Genomic DNA, 19,238 nt, shown 5'->3' with positions numbered 1-19,238 from the left:
GCTTGCAGGAAAAAGGGACTGCTCAGAGCCCTGGCACATCACACACAGACTAATGAGGCAGTACCGCCCTGAGCCTGGCCCTGCACTGGAGCCTGGACATCTAGGCAGCTCCAGCCTCATCTCCTGCACTCACCATGTCTGATGGATCACTAGACTATCGCATGTGAGCTCTGCAAACCACAAAACCCTAGTATCTTCTGTAATCTGGAAACATTACAATTCTTATTCATCTTTTTTGATGTGGGTTCAGGTGGCCATGAGCCTGAGTAATAAGCTGTGGGCTCCTCTGACACATTCCTGGTTTCATGCACATGAAGCAGAATCTCGGGGACAAATACATACACTTATATTTGAATACTTTATTACATCTCAGTGAAAAATTCTTTCAGGATCACCTACATCTCCCACTTGAATGAATAGCAGTAATGACAAGAGATAATATAATTTCCTCAGCTAATAATGTGACTAGTTTATGTTTCACATTAACGACACCTAAGAACACAGGTTAAAATACACCTCATCAGAGGTTGCCTCATCACTTCCCTGTAGATACTAGAGCAATTGGACCTGACACCAATTTCTAGATCTTGATGTAAGAAGGTCCAGCAGTCAAGTGTATTCTCCCCTGTACCAGAAGGTAACCCCTACCTTCTTAGGGGAAAACCCAGCACAGTTGGAATAGTGCAAAACTTTTCTCCAGGATAGCTCAATGTCACTGAGCGAAGAGCAAATGAAGGCAGCAAGTGAGTACAATTTAATAGTCCACAGTCTTGACCAAACAGAGACAGAGCCCAGTAGGTGAACGCCCTTTAGCGTATCTGTCAAAGCTGACAGAAGGACTGTCCCCTCTAGGGAAAGCATGAAATGACACTGCAAATGCTCTATTAAGATGCCAAAGTGCTCTCCAGACATAAAGTCAGAGACCTGGGAGTCTGATGTGCCCACGTCAGGTCTCCGCAGCTTGAGAAGGCAGATCAAAAGCCCTGCAAGATGCACCTTACTGAGCAATAGTCCTTCGAGCCAGGGAGCAAAGCCAACATCTCTGTGACAATTTCTAGAGTCCCAAGAGTAAAATGAGGTGAAGAATGATAAAGACAGAGGCAGGGACGGCATCTGAAAGCCTACAAGGTCTGAATGAGAGAGTGTGAGGGAACTTATGCACAATGTAAGCTCCAAGACATTTTAGGAAAGTGGGTGTCAGTAAAGTTAGGAAGAAGTTTTACAACCAAACAATACACTCCCAGGGTCCTCAGAGGAGAAGAAAGTCTGCTTGAGAGTCAGAGATGGAATGAGAAAAAAAGAACAAGGTGAAATGAGACAGGTGGGATTGACAGAAGCCTGCTTTGAAGCTTTATCTTTGGAGGACACTGAAAAGTGTCTAACAAAATGTTTTGCTGAAGAAATCCCTCTTTCAGATTTCTTGGAGAGAGGCCCAGAAGAGCTGAGGCAAGTGTGGGGTGCCTGGCTGGGGCTGTGCTGCAGGCTGCTGGGGGACCCACGAGCAGCAGCACATCTGTGTAAAGAGCAAAAGACTGTGGTAACACCCACAGCACCACTCAAAATGAGACATGACACACTGAGGCTCACATTAACACCACGCTTAAATGAGCTCCAGAAGTGCTGAGTACGACCAGAGGAGATGGGGAAAGCAAGCTACCAAGGAATGTTTCCCCATCCTGAAGCCAAAATGGAGCCGGATGAGCCTAAAAGCAGTTACTCATATCAGTGTGCCAGGTAGGACTGTTTGGCAGCAGCCTATATTGTTCTGGCCACCTTCCTCCCTCCCATATGTCCTCCACAGTCACAAAATGGAACAAACAGTAACCATGGCATTTCTACAGAACCCAAAGTTCCCTTTGCAGAACTGTACAAGACAGTCTCTGCAGTAAATGTGAAACTGGTCACAGTTTGCATTGCAGTCCACTTTAATGTCTGTGTGGATTTAACTTCCAGCAGATTTATATGTTCCTACAAGCTCCATCTCTGATTGCTGTTGCTAACAAGAGTTGCTTCCTGAAAGCAGAACTGAAAAAAAGAATGATCTGCTTTCCAGGCAGCATGGCTCAAGTCACTTCTGTTCATCTTTCAAACAGGGGTTGACCACAGCCCATCTTAGAGGGGAAAAAGAAAACTTCCTCAATTCCTGACCCCAGATTTCACTGGCCATCCTACATGGCCCTTCATAGTCTTAGTTCCTGGGAAGGGGTACCAAGACCTCTCAAAAAGTTTCCCTATGCTGCTCGGGCTATTCTCCCCTCAGTCACACAGCACTGGCTTTCTGTAACTGTCTAGAGGAAAAGATATTTTAGCTTTCTCCATGATGGCTGCCTCCCCACCTGGATTATTTTCCACCTGTAAATATTAGTTTCGTAATGCAAATGACTCCAACTGGCTCGCAAGTGTGGTGAAACCACAGGGAATGGCTGGCACCTCACATACCTCACTTGTTAGAAGCAACCCTACTTGTGAAGGCAGGACATGGGCAAGGCTTACTGGAGTCTCAGGCTGAGCCTCTCACTCCCACAGGATTTTTTCCTAAGTGTTTCACTTGCAAAGAGGCCACTCCATGACATTCGGCCCTTGTTTTGTTTACGAAATCTGAAACTCATATCAAGCTCTAGCTGGGTTGAAAAGGTCAGTTTGCCTGTTCGCAAAGTCCCTCCCTTCATTTGATTTCCATCAGGATACAGACTTGTTGGAGAGAAACCCTGTTGAGGTCTGGATGGAATACACAGAATCTGGGCTGCAACGGAAGATGAAGATGCAAGGAGAAAGGTGGGGAAGCCAGGCATGGGGCTCTGTCAAAGCAGAAAATTGAGACAGACGGATTTGTTGACCTCCTGACAGCTACATATCACTTTCAAATAAGAAAGACCAAACACAAGGTTTACAGCACTCTCAGCCATCAAGGGCTATGGGGTCTTTTAGGAAATGAGAAAGGATACTGAAGATTGATCACCTGACCTTCAGTTTAAGCAGTTAAAACAATTCTGTAAATAACCTGTCCTCATATTGGCACACAAACACACACCCACACAGAGAAAAGCCCTTTAGTTCCTCAAGGAAACACAACCTGAGCATCAATTTTGCACCCTCTCTTCCAGTCTTTATTTTCCCCATCACTTAGGGCTAAGGAAATGTCCTCTGGTCAAACAGTCAGGAACCTTTTCTTAATGTCACCTGTGGCTTTTGGTTTGTGTTCCAAAATAGAACTATAAACCCAGAAATATATGACATGAAATGGGACATGAGCTGGGATCAGAATAGCCACAGCAAGGCTGAGCCAACTGGCCCAAACCAAAGACCATTGTGGAGACACAGGGGGTAGGATTCGGGTGTGGAATAATTTTTCCCCAAAAAAACTGCCTCTCTTGATCTGTTCACCTTTGAGACTGGGAAGTAGCTCTCATATGAGACCACACTGAAAGGCAGCTGCTGCAGTCTCCATGAGAACATAGTGTGCTGACAGGTTTATCTGTGGGAACCCATGAGACTGTTTGCTGTATTTGGGGTTGTACTGACCTCTGTCACACAAAACACACGCTCACATTCAGGCACACATAGACATGTAAGCCCTTGCACAGCCAGAAGATGACCCACAAAAGCAATGAATCTCATAATCTCCAAAGGAAATGAGTGATGCTGCCCCAAGCAATCCCACAGAAGTGCCCCTGAATGCCTCCCTGCCTCACTGGCTTGCTGCTGAGGCTGGGGCTGGTGGTGTGTCCTTGATCTCCCATTGTCTTCACAGCCACTGTCTAATAGGACAGAAGCCAGATCAGCACACAGAGAAGAAGCCCATTTGGCCAAGGAGGGACAATCTGGGTGTTGCACAAAGCTCTTGCTTACACAGAAAGAAAACTCAGCTTAGGCATAGGGAAAAACTACATGAAAGATTTCAGAGCCTTGAAGAGTAAACATCCAGAAGCTCAGGCAAGGATATCTACTTGAGAAAGAAGGATATAAAACCCTTGTGTGCATTGAAGAAGCTCAGGGACACCAGTAACAGCCTACTCCCCCTCAAAGCTCTAAAAGAAAAGAAATCAGACCAAGGGAAGCCATTAAGAGAAACGAAACAATAAAAACCTCCACCTGTGTCAGCAGAACTCCCTGGCTACCATCAGTCTCTCCCTCAGGTTTCCCTTCGGTGTAGGATATGATTATTTATTGACATATTTATTTACTCAGCTCTACAAGTGCTTAACATCACAGCTGCTGGGCTTCTTACACTGTAAAAACTAGAGCAAGGCAGGAGTGAAGCTACACCTGGAGGTCCAGTCTGACATGTGCCAAATGCCTTCTACAGTGCAGCCCGAGGCATGCTACCACTCTGATGGGCTAGAAACGGGGACCCCACAGCCAGGCTGGCCATATGCACCCCTCCTCAAGCAAGAAAGAGGAAGCAATAGCTAAGGAGTGGTGTATACTGAAACTCTTGGTGTAACTCTGTTTCAAATCATACAGTGCTTTTGAGACCCTGAACAGCTCCCTGCAAAGACACAGGCATCTGAGCACGCCTCACACGCTGGACAACTGGGCTCACCCTATGCTGATGGTGACTGTGTGCGGCACAGCTGCTGAAACCAAAAATCCACACCAGAAAGGAGAGATGGCTGCTGATGACAGACTAGCTAGAGGGGCTGTCAGGTCTCCTTCTCATTCCTGATCCTACATTTGTGATCTGACATATCACTTGGCACTTCCAGCAGCAGCCAGCCACTTGCCCCATCTCTTCCATGAGCATCTTTTTGGCACTACTACAACTGTTTTGCAGCCATGTGTTTTCAACCCAGAACACTCAACTCTTTCCTTTTTCTATAGCAATAAAAGTGAAAGATTCAGCCTAGACACAGCGGGGCAATGAGTTCAGAATCACTAACATGCTGGTGATACCACAGCTAAGCTGTCCACAGTCACACCTATGGGTTTTGACAAAGATGTAAAGGAAGTCTGACTAAACCGAGGCACAAGGAAAGAAGAGCTCCTGGGTGTACAAGCTCTGTATGATTTTCTCACAAGGAGCAAATACATTGATGTTTCTGCAGGTTCTAGAAAAAAACAATAATAACTTGTAGTCAAACCAGAACAGCTTTCAATAGAAGAACACTGGGCATCTTAGCTTTGCCATAGCCATGGGTATGACTTGGGAGTAAAATGGCCTGGGGTGGGTGAACCTATGCTTTTTGCTAGAACAATTGTGAGACTTCTGGCAAATGATGAGGGGGAAACTGCCATGAAAACCCAAAACCAGCTAGGGGAATTTAGTACCAAAAGTCCTGTGAACTTTCACCAGACCTTATGTACTCAAAAGTCACTGAGAGCTTCCCAGCATCCATATGGATAAAAAAGTAAGAAACTGAAAAGTAGATTCAGTAGAAGCACAGTAACTGGGTAAAGAATTTCAGTGGGAAGCAGCCAAGTTTACACCCTGTATACATGAGCAATCAATTCAACGTTTGCCATACTCCTTTGTGGACATAGTCCTTGGGTTTGGTCATTTTTCGTATCCGAAAATAGGCATGCTTTTACCCTGTAGTCCTTCCTAGGCTCATGGGAGACTGAAATGAGTCACTAGAGGACCAGCTGAGTCATCCAGCCAAATCTTGGAAAGCAATACAAAACTGGTCATCACATCCACAACTAAAATGTGGATGATGACAGCACTCCTAGCAACCAACCATGCACTAGGCAGAAAGGGCTGTAGATCACTGACACTATGAGCAATTACTTGAAGTCAGGCAGAAGAATGCCTTAAATGAAACTAGGACAATGTGCTGACAAACATGGCTGGAAAGTGGCCCAGCGGAAAAGGACCTGGGGGTGCTGGTTGACAGCTGGCTCGAGCGTAAGCCGGCATTTGCCCAGGTGGCCAAGAAGGCCAACAGCATCCAGATCAGAAAGAGTGAGGGGCTAGCAGGACTAGAGAAGTGACTGTCTTTCTGTACTTGGCACTGGTGAGGCTGCACCTCAAATTCTGCATTGAGTTCTGGGTGCCTCACTACGAGAAAGACTGAGGGCAATGGAGCCACTGAAGGGTCTAGAGAGTTACTCCAATGCGGAACAGCTGAGGGAACTGGGGTTGTTCAGTCTGGAAAAGAAGAGCCTCAGGGAAGACCTTATCACTCTATACAACTACCTGAAAGGAGGTTGTAGCAAGGTGGGGGGGTCCCTCTCTTCTCTCAGACAACTAGCAATAGGAAAAGAGGAAACGGCCTCAAGTTCTGCCAGGGACAGTTCAGGTTGGACATCAGGAATAATATTTTCACTGAAAAGGTGGTTTAGCATTGGAATGGGCTGCCCAGGGAGGTGGTGGAATCACCATCCCTAGAAGCATTCAAGAAACGACTGGATGGGTCCTTTAGTGCTGTGGTTTAATTGACATGTTGGTGTTCATCAAAGGTTGGACTCTATGATCGCAGAGGTCTTTTTCAACCTTAATGATTCTGTGACTGCTAGTTCTGCATCTGACATAAAGCCCTTCTCCATTCAGTTTCCCCATAGCAATTGCACTAAGAAAAAGGGATGGCCATCTCCATCTTCCAGATCATGGGATATTTCTAGCCCCTTTTCCAACTTCTATGAACTAAAGTTCTAATTTGTTCAATTCCTTTGGAGTATTATCAAATCATAATGGGACCTATTTCGATACGCAGTCTCACTGAGAACCAAATAACCATGATCTTTTAAGAACACAGGTCAGTATTTCATTTTTATATCTATTCTTTTCAGAACAAAAGGAAGTGGGGCAATTGCGATTGGGCACAGAAAATGTATTTACCAAGCAGGTTTTTTATGGTGATTACAAAAGTTTAATGAGTGAATTCAGGACAGTGGAGAACTGACAGACCTGTCCTCAGCAGTTGGGCAGGCTGTGAGCAGATGCAGTGCTAGCTCCCTTGACCCACACAGCACTTAAGACAGTGAACCACAACCACACATTTGGGCACTGAACAAGTGGTGCTCATCCTGACCAACTTCCTAGCCCTCTCAAACCTGCTGACACGCAGCATACACCATCATGCATGTTGCTGGCACCTAAATGGGCTAGAAGTGCCAAGAGGGACCTTGGTCCTACTAAACTTTAGTCTCAGGCATGAAAAGTTATGTATATACTCCAGGACCTAAAAAATCAACATCCTGCAACACTAAGCTCACCTGGATCTCTGTCCTCCTTTACAAAAGTCTGGCAAAAATGGAAAACAAGATGCAGCTGAGTGATCAAACCACCAAGGGCCACAGAAAGCCCTAGTATTAACTATTATTGAAATATTCACAAAGGAGAAAAGTAAAAGGGAGATATAGCACTGCAACAAAATGAACAGTTGGTGGATCTCTAGGGTAAATGCCTATTCTTTCTGTGCTGTCATGGAAAAGCAACACTGACCTGCAAGGGCTGGGTCGCATTGCACAACTGCTCAGAGAAATGCATCTTGGCACTGCTTGCTGTCACCCTGTGAGCCTCACGTGACAAGCCACCACCAAGACAAGTGTGGAGGACTCCGAAGCAGCAGGGGGTTATGGAGGGAGCACATGTGGCAGATCAACAGTACAAGTCTACACATCCCTTTGTGGGTCACCCAGAAAATCGGCTGACTGGAGGCTCCCGATGATGCTCCTTTCACCTCAAGCATCAGCAAATGGTGCTTGGACACTACACATGAGATGGCACCAAACAGGTTTTCATGAAACTGCTCAAAATTTCCCAACTAATGATGTCACTCCTGTTTCGCCTTGGTTCTTCCCTCCAGCTCATCCTTGCGTTTCAGCAAGGTCATGATGTATTCACCTCACCATGTTTCTGCTCCCAGCCCTTTGTAACTTTACTCCTATTTCCTTTGCCAAAAAAAACCCCAAAAAACACTTAAAAAAGAAAGAGCTGAAAGGTTCAGGTGGTCAACAGTGAATAAAGAATCCTAGAAGACAGATGTCAAATAGAAGCAGGAGTAACTGCTGTAAAAAACAGGTTTAAGTGAAATTCAAGTACAAAGGTTCAAGAGCTATTGAAGTGCCTAAAACCCAGGAAGTTTTGATACTAGAGTTTCTAAAACCTTGTTTTTATTTAGTCTTTTAAAGGCTCAGTGGTAGAGACTTCAAGTTGCTCAAATGAAATGATAACTTATTCCATGGTCTGCAGAGGCAGAAAATAAATGTGAAACTGGATCCTGACAGCACCACTAGATTCCAAAATTGACCCTTCTCCTTCCAGCTCTGCCTGCTCCCAAGAACATGCTATTCCTGGAGGAGTTTTAAAAAATAAAGCCCAATCAAGTGTTCTCATGTCCTCTCCACTTCCCAAACCAAAGGCCAGCAGCTTGCTCGAGTGGCCCTCCCACACACATCACCCTCTGGGTCCTGGCACTAGCCGACAACTCAGCAGTGGCACTACAGGCTGCCCTGGCACTAACCACGAGCTGTGCAGCAACCGCAGTGTGCAGCTCAGCAGACACGAGCTACAATAAATCTGTCAGACTGTGCAAGACATGAATCACATGGACTGCCACAACAGCAACCCAGCGTGTACAGCCCTGCTAAAACAAACAAACAAACAAACAAACAATCCAACCCAAGACATCCCAAAACACAGATAGAGGGAAATGGCCACTCTCTTGAGACTGCCAGTACAGTTATGCTACAGACCTTGCCAGAAAAATATACACCGTCCTGACCTGTGACAACTCAGAAATGCTTCAGCATGGCTGTAGTGGGATGCCAGGGCAAAGAAGGACTAAGAGAGTCTCTTCTCACCATGAAACTGCACCCTGACCAAGGAAATGCCTGGGTTTCCTGGGATGCTGGTAGTGAGCGAAAACACCTGTAGCAAAGGCTCATCGGTCAGCAAGGTTTAAGGCTGCTGAGGTTGCTCAGCATCCTTTAGAAAACACATCTTCAAGTGCACTTAGCTGGAGGTGCTGCTTCTCTCACACTGGCAGGGAAGTTACGTTGGAGAAACAGCAACACCTTTCCTGCTTAAGGCTTTCCAGTAGTCCTTGGTACGGCCATGAGACTGAAGCATAGAAATAATGCCACAAGTGCATCTCAGGGGCAGCCTTCAGAGTGGATGACAGCTCTGTTCATGCTTGGAGACCATCAGGACACACTGTTCCAACAATGAACCTATCACTAATAGCTAGACTTTGTACATATATTCTTCCCTTTATTATAGTGATATTGACAACAGGGGTATGGGCTATTTCATAGTTCTGTTTCCCCCCCTGCTATTTAATGATCTCAGTGTGCCATCTCTTAAGCCACAGTCCCTCAAGCACTTGCAGACATACCTCACCTTCTCACCAGCAACTTCAAGACTGTGCACCACAATATGAATTACGCAGACAAAAGTAAAGGGGAAAGGGTAAGGCCAGTCTGTTTGCTTTTCCTGGCAGATTCAGTACAGAGACTTCAGCTTTTTCAGGTCAAGACAGTGTCTGCATCAGAAAACATTCTATAAAACTTTATTTAACTGTTCCCCTAGGGCAGCAGGCTAGACCCTCACACTACTGGCATGTGAGCCTGTGTCTGAGTTTAAGCACATGAATTGTCTTAACTGACTTCAGCAGGACAACCCATGAATTGAAAGCTCACCACATGTGTAAGCGTTAGCAGGATCAAGGTATTAATCATCTTCCCTTGGTTTTTGAAAGGGGGTTTGTGTAGAAAAAGAAGCAAAAAAACTTCCATAAAACTAGTGGATACAATCTAGATTAACCCCCTCTTCCACATTTTCCTTTTTTAAAAAGTAAATTCTTTACTACCAGTGTATAGTCAACTGTAGTTAACTGCTGTTAACTGATTTCAAAAGAAATCCTGAGGAAGGTAAAATCTCCCTAGGAAAGTCAAGTCTCTGGGGTGTGCCTGCCTTAGAAGCAGCACACTCTCAGAAAAACTCCATTTAATTTTCTTGTGGATGTTTTGTCCCTTCTTTCTCCCAACAGTGGCTGCTGCTGCTGCACGTTCTCCACCTGGAGTGAAAATTCTCCGTTGTCACGGCAGCCAACGGTGATGTCACAGACTGAGTATTGTGACTTCAGCTGGAAAAGGAGCAGCCGGAGCAGATGAACTCTGAAAACAAAGATATTGTTTTGGTGTAAACAGCCTTCACAGAAAAGAGGGGGGGGGAAAGAAGGAAATATATATAAACATACGACAAATACAGTTTTCTCAAAGAAGTATAAATAAATATATAACAATTTTCTCCAAGCAAATATCTCAAAGGTCTAACAAATTACTGAAAGACTTGTCATTTTGTTTCTGTTAAGAAATGGGACCCTTTCAGCTTTTGAAGTAAACATTTTCCATTCCTTTTTTTTAATTTTGTTTTTATATCTTCACCTCTGGTCATTGTCCCAGAATAAGCAAACAGCATTGCTGCATAAAGAAATAGGTCTTATGAAATAATGTATGATCTGTTTCCAAATGTTTCATAAATCCACAAGCAACTTGCAAATACAGCCTGCATTCCTGTGTGACGGTGGTTGTTTTTCATACAAGTCATGTACTAATGTAATTTGAAAAAAAAATTAACCCCATTCAATCACATCCCCTTCCACCTTTACACTGAAACCCAGGGGTTACAATTACATCTGAGAGAAAGAATAAATAAAAACAAATACTCGTGTTGTCTGGCACTCTGGCACTCTTTTTTTGGAAAGAGAAGAGATCCCATCTACCCTGCCTTATGTGCTTTGTCTAACTCAGAATCAGGATGGCTGTCAGGCAAAGGGGCAAAGAGGTTTTAATGAGGTCAGAAATTAATATAAGGTCTCTTTCAGAGATCAGAAATGGAGTAACACATCCTCTGTTCTAATATGTACCAGACCTTCAGAGAGGGACTTTATCTTCACTACTTCACCTTCTGCCTCCTCGGACATCTTCAGGCTGTGGCACCCCAGGAGCTCTGCAGAGTGGAGCGGGAGGGAGGACACAGGCACTTTAAGGATGAGACACTTTCCACTCCTTAGCAAGGATTACTTAAAAAGTACCACATCTCAACAGTCACCAAGCAGCAGTTTGGATGTGAAACACCAGAGGTCAGGGCAACAGTGCCCTTTTTTTGCATAGTTCCATACTGTCCTTGAGAGGAGACAAACCCCACCCATGGTAACAGCCCCTTTCCTCCAAAATCCCTGCTCCAGAAAAGCTTTGCTAGGGTTATGGAAGATGGGCTGCTGGTGGTGATCTACCAACCACAGGTACAGCCTGGAGGTGACAAATGACAGCCACAACAGGGGTTGTCCTGCATGCAGGCACACATTGCATGAAGCAAGACCAAGGGACTATGGTCTCCTTGTTCCTTCCTAACCAGGCTCTTGGCTGAAGCAGAACCACCCGCTCCACCCCAGCTTCTTCCCCAGGGCTGAGCCATCTCAGCTCAGAGTTACACACAGAGAGCTGCCAGCTAAAAGGCATGCTCCTTCAGCAGAGGTCAACAGCAGGGAATATGAAAGGCATTTATTATTAAACGAAAGAGAAAGGAAAGGAAGGAAGGAAAGGAAGGAAAGGAAGGAAAGGAAGGGAAGGAAGGGAGGGAAGGAGGGAAGGAGGGAAGGAGGGAAGGAGGGAAGGAGGGAAGGAGGGAAGGAGGGAAGGAGGGAAGGAGGGAAGGAGGGAAGGAGGGAAGGAGGGAAGGAGGGAAGGAGGGAAGGAGGGAAGGAAGGAAGGAAGGAAGGAAGGAAGGAAGGAAGGAAGGAAGGAAGGAAGGAAGGAAGGAAGGAAGGAAGGAAGGAAGGAAGGAAGGAAGGAAGGAAGGAAGGAAGGAAGGAAGGAAGGAAGGAAGGAAGGAAGGAAGGAAGGAAGGAAGGAAGGAAGGAAGGAAGGAAGGAAGGAAGGAAGGAAGGAAGGAAGGAAAGGAAAGAAAGACTCGTTGCTTGCTAAAACACAATTGCCTAATGTTTAAACAACTTTAATAACCAGACAGTGTTGGCAGACTGATGTCTGTCTTGACAAATCTTTCTGAAAATTCACATACAGAAGAAGTGGAAATACTAGTAGGTCTTCAGTTATCAGCTTCTCAGGGGACACCACAAATAATCGGCAGTTTCCTCAAAAAAGGACCCTAATGGCATCCTCACTCTACAAAAAATTATGCTTGAATATTTTTTCCGAAATATAAACTTGCCATACACAGTCAAAATTAAAAAGAAATACAGGGCATTCTTAAGACAAACTCCATGGGGAAAAGCAACTGTGCAATAGCCAAACATCAATTATGAAAACCACATCAAGAAGAGGCTCTCGTGCATGGGCTTTAGGGTTTAGGGATTTCAAGAAAATGTGCATCCTAGTTTGACTCACAGTGTAGGCACAAAATGAGCAACTTTCCTCCCCTTATACAGCTCAGTGAGTATGTAACCCTTTAGTCACTGTATCCATGCAACTTTCTTGCATCTGGTTGCTCTCAGCAATCTTTGCTCTCCACTTCCACCTCCTCCACAGCGCTGGAGTGACAGGGTGACTCCCATCCTAAGTCAGTACAGAAGGAACAACCGATACAACTGTGACATGGGCACACTTCTGCTGACGTGTGCACCCCAGCCACCCAGCAGCTTGCTCACTAGTGGCAATCACGATTTCTGCTGCAAACCTTCAACCAGAGCCTACTCCTCCCCTACTACTGCCCACATACAACTCTAAACAGGCTGCGGGCAGCACTACTTCCTTCTACCTGAGGGTAGAACAGATACTTAAGGAAAGCAAAATAAAACAAAGTGAACAAAAGAAGAGGGACTTTGGGATGATTCTCCCTGTGAGTCAGGGCTGGGTCATTTTCCCAAGCTTAAAGATGATGTCTTATTAGTGTATGATTTGGGATTTCCACAGGGCAGGATCTGGGAGAGGGAGCAACCAAAGCTGCAAGTACCCAGAGTAAAACCAGGAAACACCTTCCCACCAAACCGACAGAAAAAGCAATGGCATGATCTTGCTCTTCCTTAAAATAACTTGCTAGTCTGTTGGTTTGTGGCACTGCTGTTTAATGGTACAGAGCATTATTATAGAAAAACAGTATAAACTGAACAGTTGTCGTAATGGAAAAAAAGACATGTTTGTTTGCTTTTTATTTCCATGCCTGCAATTTTTTCTCAAGGGTCACACATGCTCCTACACAGAATGCCTGGATGCAAGGCTTCACCAAGAATCTTCTTCTCTGATGACCAACAGCACCAGATGTTTCCCTGTCTCTTCTTCCAGGAGCAATGGCTGTGTATTATTCCTCATGTCCAGTCTGCATGACTGAACAACTACACAGAAAACACAAAGGTGAAAGCAAGACTATTTAAGGTTGCAAATCAAGAATGCAAGGATTAGGAAATCTCAGCTTTACAGTTGCCTGTGCAACTTTCGACCCTCCTTCTTGCCTGTGTACCATGGCAGAGCTGTTAATCATATAATCACAGGCTATTTTTCTACAGGACCTCGGCCTCACCCAGTACAGCAGGATACACAGGGCTCACCAAGCCAGCACCGAGTCACCATTTCATCTTCATGGCATTGTTCGAGGTGTGGCCCCAAGCCTTGTTTACCAGGTACCTGTCACACTCTGCTCTGCAGACAGAATTAGTAATTTACTCATGGCCTTTCCTACGGTACGCATCATTAGAGTAACTGAATGTTTCACAAACATATAAAGGAATGTATTTTCACAATGCCCTCATAAAGTAAGACACTGTATTATCCATATGTCATGGGTAGGGAACCAGAGCACAGAGAGATTAATGTGGAGAACTTCCACTAATTTTAAATGCCTAATTGAAACTCTTAGGTACAAATCCTTCAGAGTTTTGTTTTGCCTGTTGAGGATGTGGTGACAAACTTTTTAAGCCAAGTATAGGCTGATGCTCTTTGAGACAGAAGAAGTGGTACCCCTTCCTTATGTACCATTCAAATTTTACTGGCTTGTTAAAGTGGAGGCTTGCTTTCCCATTTCTTTGTACATTTGTTACTTTTAACACATATCAAAAAATTCAAGAGAGGTACAAAAGAGCTGTTTCCTAAATACACATTCTGAGGCAGGTAGCTGGGACGGAAAATTTCTGCCCAGACAGTTTTAGTAAAATTGCAAACAACTAAAAATGATAGTCTTAAAATAAGGAAGCTGTTGGATGGTCTCAACAGCAGGTCATGGCCACTTTTCTCAGCTGTTGAAGAAATGACACAGATCAGATGTTACATTAACAGAATCAAGTCAAACTGAAATGTAAACTGTAACTAAAGCTTTATTTCTTATCCTGTTTCTGTTCAGATAAACAACATCAATTTATTTTTAATCTTAATGCACAACAAAGTCTTGTTACTCAATTCCAAATAGTAACAACTTTTGCTTAGAGCATAAGCCCCACCTTTCCTCCTGTTCTCTTGGAAAGAGAAAGCAAGTGTCAACCACTGTGGGCAGCAATGGTCATAAGGTGGATATGGGACAGGCAGACGGACAGTATTCAGCTACTGAGTCTTACATTGGTATAAACTGATCCTTCCCCCGATTATTTGCAGAGAGATTCACAAATTCCTAACAAAAAAAAAAAGCCCATCTGAAAAAACACGGGGGGCGGGAAAGACAGACAGACAAAAAGACAAAAAAGGTGTGAATAATTCAACCAACTGCTGGTGTCAGCCCTCCTCAGAGCAATAAAGTAATCTGGGAGACACTTTTGTAGGAGCATAAAAGTCAACCTTGCAACTGTCCACCAAGTGTGCACAAGGACTCAGGACGGACGGACACACACACATCCCCACTCGCACACCCCCACACACCCCACCAGACAACACTGGGAGACAACATGGGACCTGGAAGAACTGGTGTCTCCATCACCTTGGGAACATGCAAGGACAACTCTGGGATAACTCCTGACAATTCCTCTTTGCCACCCAAGCTGTATTCCTGGCAAATGATGTGTTCCTCCCTTAGACACATACCACAGAGAGAGCAACACAGACCCAGTTTTTCTGTCCTGCACTGAAAACCCTCACTGTATATCCCTGCTTTTCAGCTAGTGATGTCTCCTGACTGCACTAACATTGACTAATTTAGTATTTTTAATTACAGAGGGATTTACAGCATTGCACTACAGTGCTTTCTTTTATTATACCCACTGTTTTGCTGATTCTGGGTACATTCCACATACAAAGTTGCACATTAGACAAATTACTCTGCACATTAAATAAATCTCTCTCTAGAAACAGGATTAGATGGAGAGGCAAATCTTCCTCATTCCTACTGCATAAATTAGTATCTACAAAATCAATATGAAGTAAGAGCTCCACATCAATTAATGAAAAAAATAGTTTAAACATACTCCACACAATGAAACAAATTTATGTAGGAGATGCATTCCTTTTCTGCTATTTTGCTTAATAAATAAAACAGCTGGTCTGAGGAATCAGGTCAATCAGTGCCTGGAAAAAGCCCCATTAAAGCTGCTATATAACCTAGTTTCTCAAGCTGTGTGAGGCATCCTAATACTGGAGAGGCAGAAGTCCACGCAGAGACAGTCCGGATGGCTCAGCCTCTAACCCTTCAGGGTCATGGAGGGTATTTATCACAGAAGGCAGCAGCAAGTGAGGTATCTGGCAAAGATCTAAGAAGATAGGCTCTGAAGGAATACACCAGAGACAACACAATGCATCCAGAGCTACACATAAAATAAGCCTAGTAATCCTGGGCACTCAAGTTGAGGTCATCTGACATAAGGAGATGGTAAAGGACCAGATTTTCACATATGCTCAGATCCCCTCAGAGCTAGCCTAGCCCTGCTGCCACAGTGGGTGATAACATCTCTTCTCACAGCACTCCATGGCTACATGGTTCCATCCCTGCCTTGTCATGTGGGAGGGTGAAATCTGGCAGTGCCCAAAGCCTCGGGTGTGTTGCGTGGGCACAGAGCCTGTTCCAGTGCAGGCAGAAACACCCCAGCATCAGCCCTTCTCCTCCTGAACAGCACACAGCTGTTGCAACGATGCCCAGGCCTTGATCACCTCAGAAAATGGAGCCCTTCCTACCTTCAACAGGTTTGAAAATGTTTTGCAAAGGGTAGCACAAGCTACATTCTGTACAGATAAAACTGGAGCCAGAAGACAGTGAAGTGACTTGCTCAAGCTTAAAGGGCAAGGCAAGAGTGGAACTGGGAAATGAAACCTCCTGGCCCACAGTGCTAGGTTTTAGCTTCTTAAATGATTCTCTTTCCTCATTAAGAAACTAAAAATGGGAAGAGGGGGAGGAATATTCTGGAGACAGAATGAACTTTACCCTCAGAGGGCTAATGACCTGATATACTTGTTTTTTTCCTTCTCACCTCCACTTCCCCTGATAAAGTTACAGTAACTTCACAGACTATCCTCCTTTACTGGTTTACTTTACCTAGCGTGTTGCCTCCACCACATCCTTTTCCCAACCATCTGAAGACAGAGACCATCCTTCCCAGAGAGGAGATTACCTTCTCGCTTTCAGTCTCTCTGGACACCCTTGCAATGTCCTGGACTGCTTTCTGCACTGGGCTGAGGGACTCCAAAGTCCTATCCGCTGGTCTCAGCCCGCAGTACATGGCAGCCTGAAAGGGTACCCTGGAGGTAAAACCTGGTTGTTCTCTATTAATTTTTCATTTCAAGAATGGCTCCAGGGAAAGGAGGGAGATATAGGTCAGAGACTTTGGGGGCTGATTAGTAACTCTGTAGCTCTTCCTTCCTTTTTTTCCTTACTTTTTTTTTTCTCTTCCAAATTCAGAAACAGAGGGTTTTCCCTCTGTATTTCTCATTTACTCCTTGAACATCATCGGCATTAGTCAGCAAACTCCTGCTATTTCCTCCGCAAGCCCCTGACACTTGCAGAGTGACTAAACCACTTTCCACACACACTTTGGCTCCAATAGTTGCATCTGGTTTTATTCCCCCAAGAAAAGTGGATGTCTGCGCTGCACATGTGCAGTTCTCCCTGTGGTAACAGCCACACAGGCTCCCACTGCCACGGGGCTGCAAATACCATGATTTTTAACATACAGTCTAAAAAACAAGCCAGGAGGTGATGATGGCAGGGCCTGCTTTCAGGTCACTTCTGAACTCACCACCACAGTAGCAGAGTGTTCCTCAAACTGGGAAGCAGGTAGGTACTGACCCAAACACAGGCATGTGGAGAACACAACAGAGAAAGCCTGAAGCCACCTGGCTTCTCTTTGCAGCCCTGCCAGTAACCTGAGCTGTCGGGTCACATTGCCTTCAGTTGTTTGCATTAGCCGTTCCTTCCCAGGACCAAGAGCCTCTGCCCTCACCAAGGTGCCTGTTGCCTGACACGATGTTCAGAAGGCCTCAGCTGGGCTTCTGAGGCACAAATGCAGTGTGAGTGAAAACGTAGCTCCTCCTCACTCAAAGCCACCTCATAAGAGCATGAGAGAAGGCTCCTCCTGGCCAGGTGGACTTTCAGAAGATGCCCACCCACAGGCATGCTCACAGAAGACCTCTCATGCAACTCACACTCACGTAGGCATACCCACAGACCTGCCCACACTGTGCTCTCGGCACAGACAGCAAGTTTGTCACATTCACCATTCCAGGGTGATGCCAAGACTGCATAGACTACTCTCCCTATGTCCAACATGCAAAGTGGATGTTTTGCCCCTAAGGGAAGGCCATGCCCTCAGGCAACAGTAGGTACTACCTGCTGCCACCAACAATAGAACAACCCACATACAGAGCAGCACATGTCAATAAAGATCAGTAGGAGGGCTGGTCAACTTGGTACTGCAGAAGTTTATTCCCCAATTAACCTTGACAGCCCCACCCCGGTATCAACCCCACTCCCACTGCCGTTACCTCCATCCCCATTGTAGGAGAGCCTTCTGCATCACTGTGTAGGGAGGCATGAAAATAAACCACCGGCTCCAGTGCCACACTCCCTCCTGGCAGATCTGCTTCTCTCTTCTTAACTGTTTCCAAGTGCCTGACTGTTTTATAATCCCCACTGAGCATTCCCTTAACTCCTTCCTCACTGAGTCCTTCCACTGTCCCTTGCCTGCTCTCTCCTAAAAGGCAGAAAAATTAAGAATCAAGGCAAGGTAGGGGGTACAGAAAGCAAAGGAGGGGGCCTGAATCAAAGAAGGAACATCTGAATCAAACTGCACATATAAAAGGACCAGCAAATTAGTCATTTCCCCAGCCTTCTCTTATACAGACAAACTGACTCTTCTTTTAAGATATTTCTTTTTTTTTTCCCTGTGGACATTTGTGTACCTTGGAAGCTAACTTCTTCACTAATGTCCTCCTGCTTTTTCAGACCATGAGGTCATATGCTTCTGCTAGCAGCAAAATTTCAAATCACACAGCAGCTTGTCCTTTGAGGCCTGAACTGAAATTGCTCTCTTCGATCACAAGTAAATACGAGTTGATGGCTTCACGTCCAGTGTCACCACCATCATCCCATTTATGCATATTGCAAAATTTGAGAAGAATCAAGTACAGGTATTGCTTCCCAGTGGAAAAAACCTTGGCAATCACTGCAAGGGCTGTGAGAGGGCTGTGTGGAGAAGCTCAGGCAGAGGAATACATCCTTCCTGTTTCTGAGATGTGGGACACTGCAATTGTCCTAAAGTGAGTTGTTGAGAGCCTCACATGCTATTGCTACTAAAGACTGTGCACTGCACGTATGTCCGCATGCATGTCAGCAAGTGCACATGGTGGAGGAAGGACTGACTTGGCCTGAGGCATTTTAGGAGACCCACAGATCAGGGCTGTACCTGGATAACCACAACATGCTGTGGGTCACTGTGTGCCAAGGGGTGCTGACAGCACACTGCAGGGTAGGATGAGTACAGTGACCCAGCAGCTTTGGATTTCACAACCATGATTATGTGTAAAGCAACGTCACAGAATGCTCCAGTGTATAAGCTGCTCCTCTGAGGACGAATAAGGAACATGGGAGAAAAAAGTGTTGGCTTTCACATGTCCCATTTCAGGTGGGAACACAACACCTGCAGCTGGCTGCTGCTCTTTCCTCAAAGCCTATGGCTGCTTCTTCCACTGTCTTGAGGTTACCCCTGACAGCTTCCACTCAAAAGTATGCCAAGGTATCCTTTTCCCTGACAAAATAAGTTATTCTGTCACACAAGGCTGGCCTGCAGGGCTTTTAGAAAACGGTTCTGCTGATGTTCAAAGGGAGCAGCTTGCTGTGCAGAGGAGTGGTAGAGTTAATAGCAGTAGCATCAGCACCAGCTCCTACCCTGCCATCTGCCTTCAGCTCAGCCAGGCCTTCTGCTGAACAG

The 19,238-nt window shown here is 45.3% G+C and overlaps 1 protein-coding gene across 5 annotated transcripts in view; it reads right to left on the bottom strand.

Moving 5' to 3' along the window:
- The window catches only part of HIPK2 (homeodomain interacting protein kinase 2), a 140,868-nt gene that overhangs the window by 102,743 nt on the left and 18,887 nt on the right, over positions 1-19,238 (bottom strand). The window contains exon 1 of one of the 5 annotated variants that reach the window (XM_071551093.1): positions 17,794-17,867. The exons of the other annotated variants lie outside the window; for them this stretch is intronic. The gene's annotated coding sequence lies outside the window, so the exon portion shown is untranslated. Of the gene's footprint in view, positions 1-17,793; positions 17,868-19,238 lie in introns of those variants that run through there. 5 annotated transcript variants of the gene reach the window in all.

This window comes from Pithys albifrons, chromosome 3 (assembly GCF_047495875.1).
Source record: "Pithys albifrons albifrons isolate INPA30051 chromosome 3, PitAlb_v1, whole genome shotgun sequence".
NCBI lineage: Eukaryota > Metazoa > Chordata > Aves > Passeriformes > Thamnophilidae > Pithys > Pithys albifrons.
The sequence above is the reverse complement of the archived record's forward strand: the minus strand, read 5'-3'. Positions and strand labels throughout refer to the sequence as shown.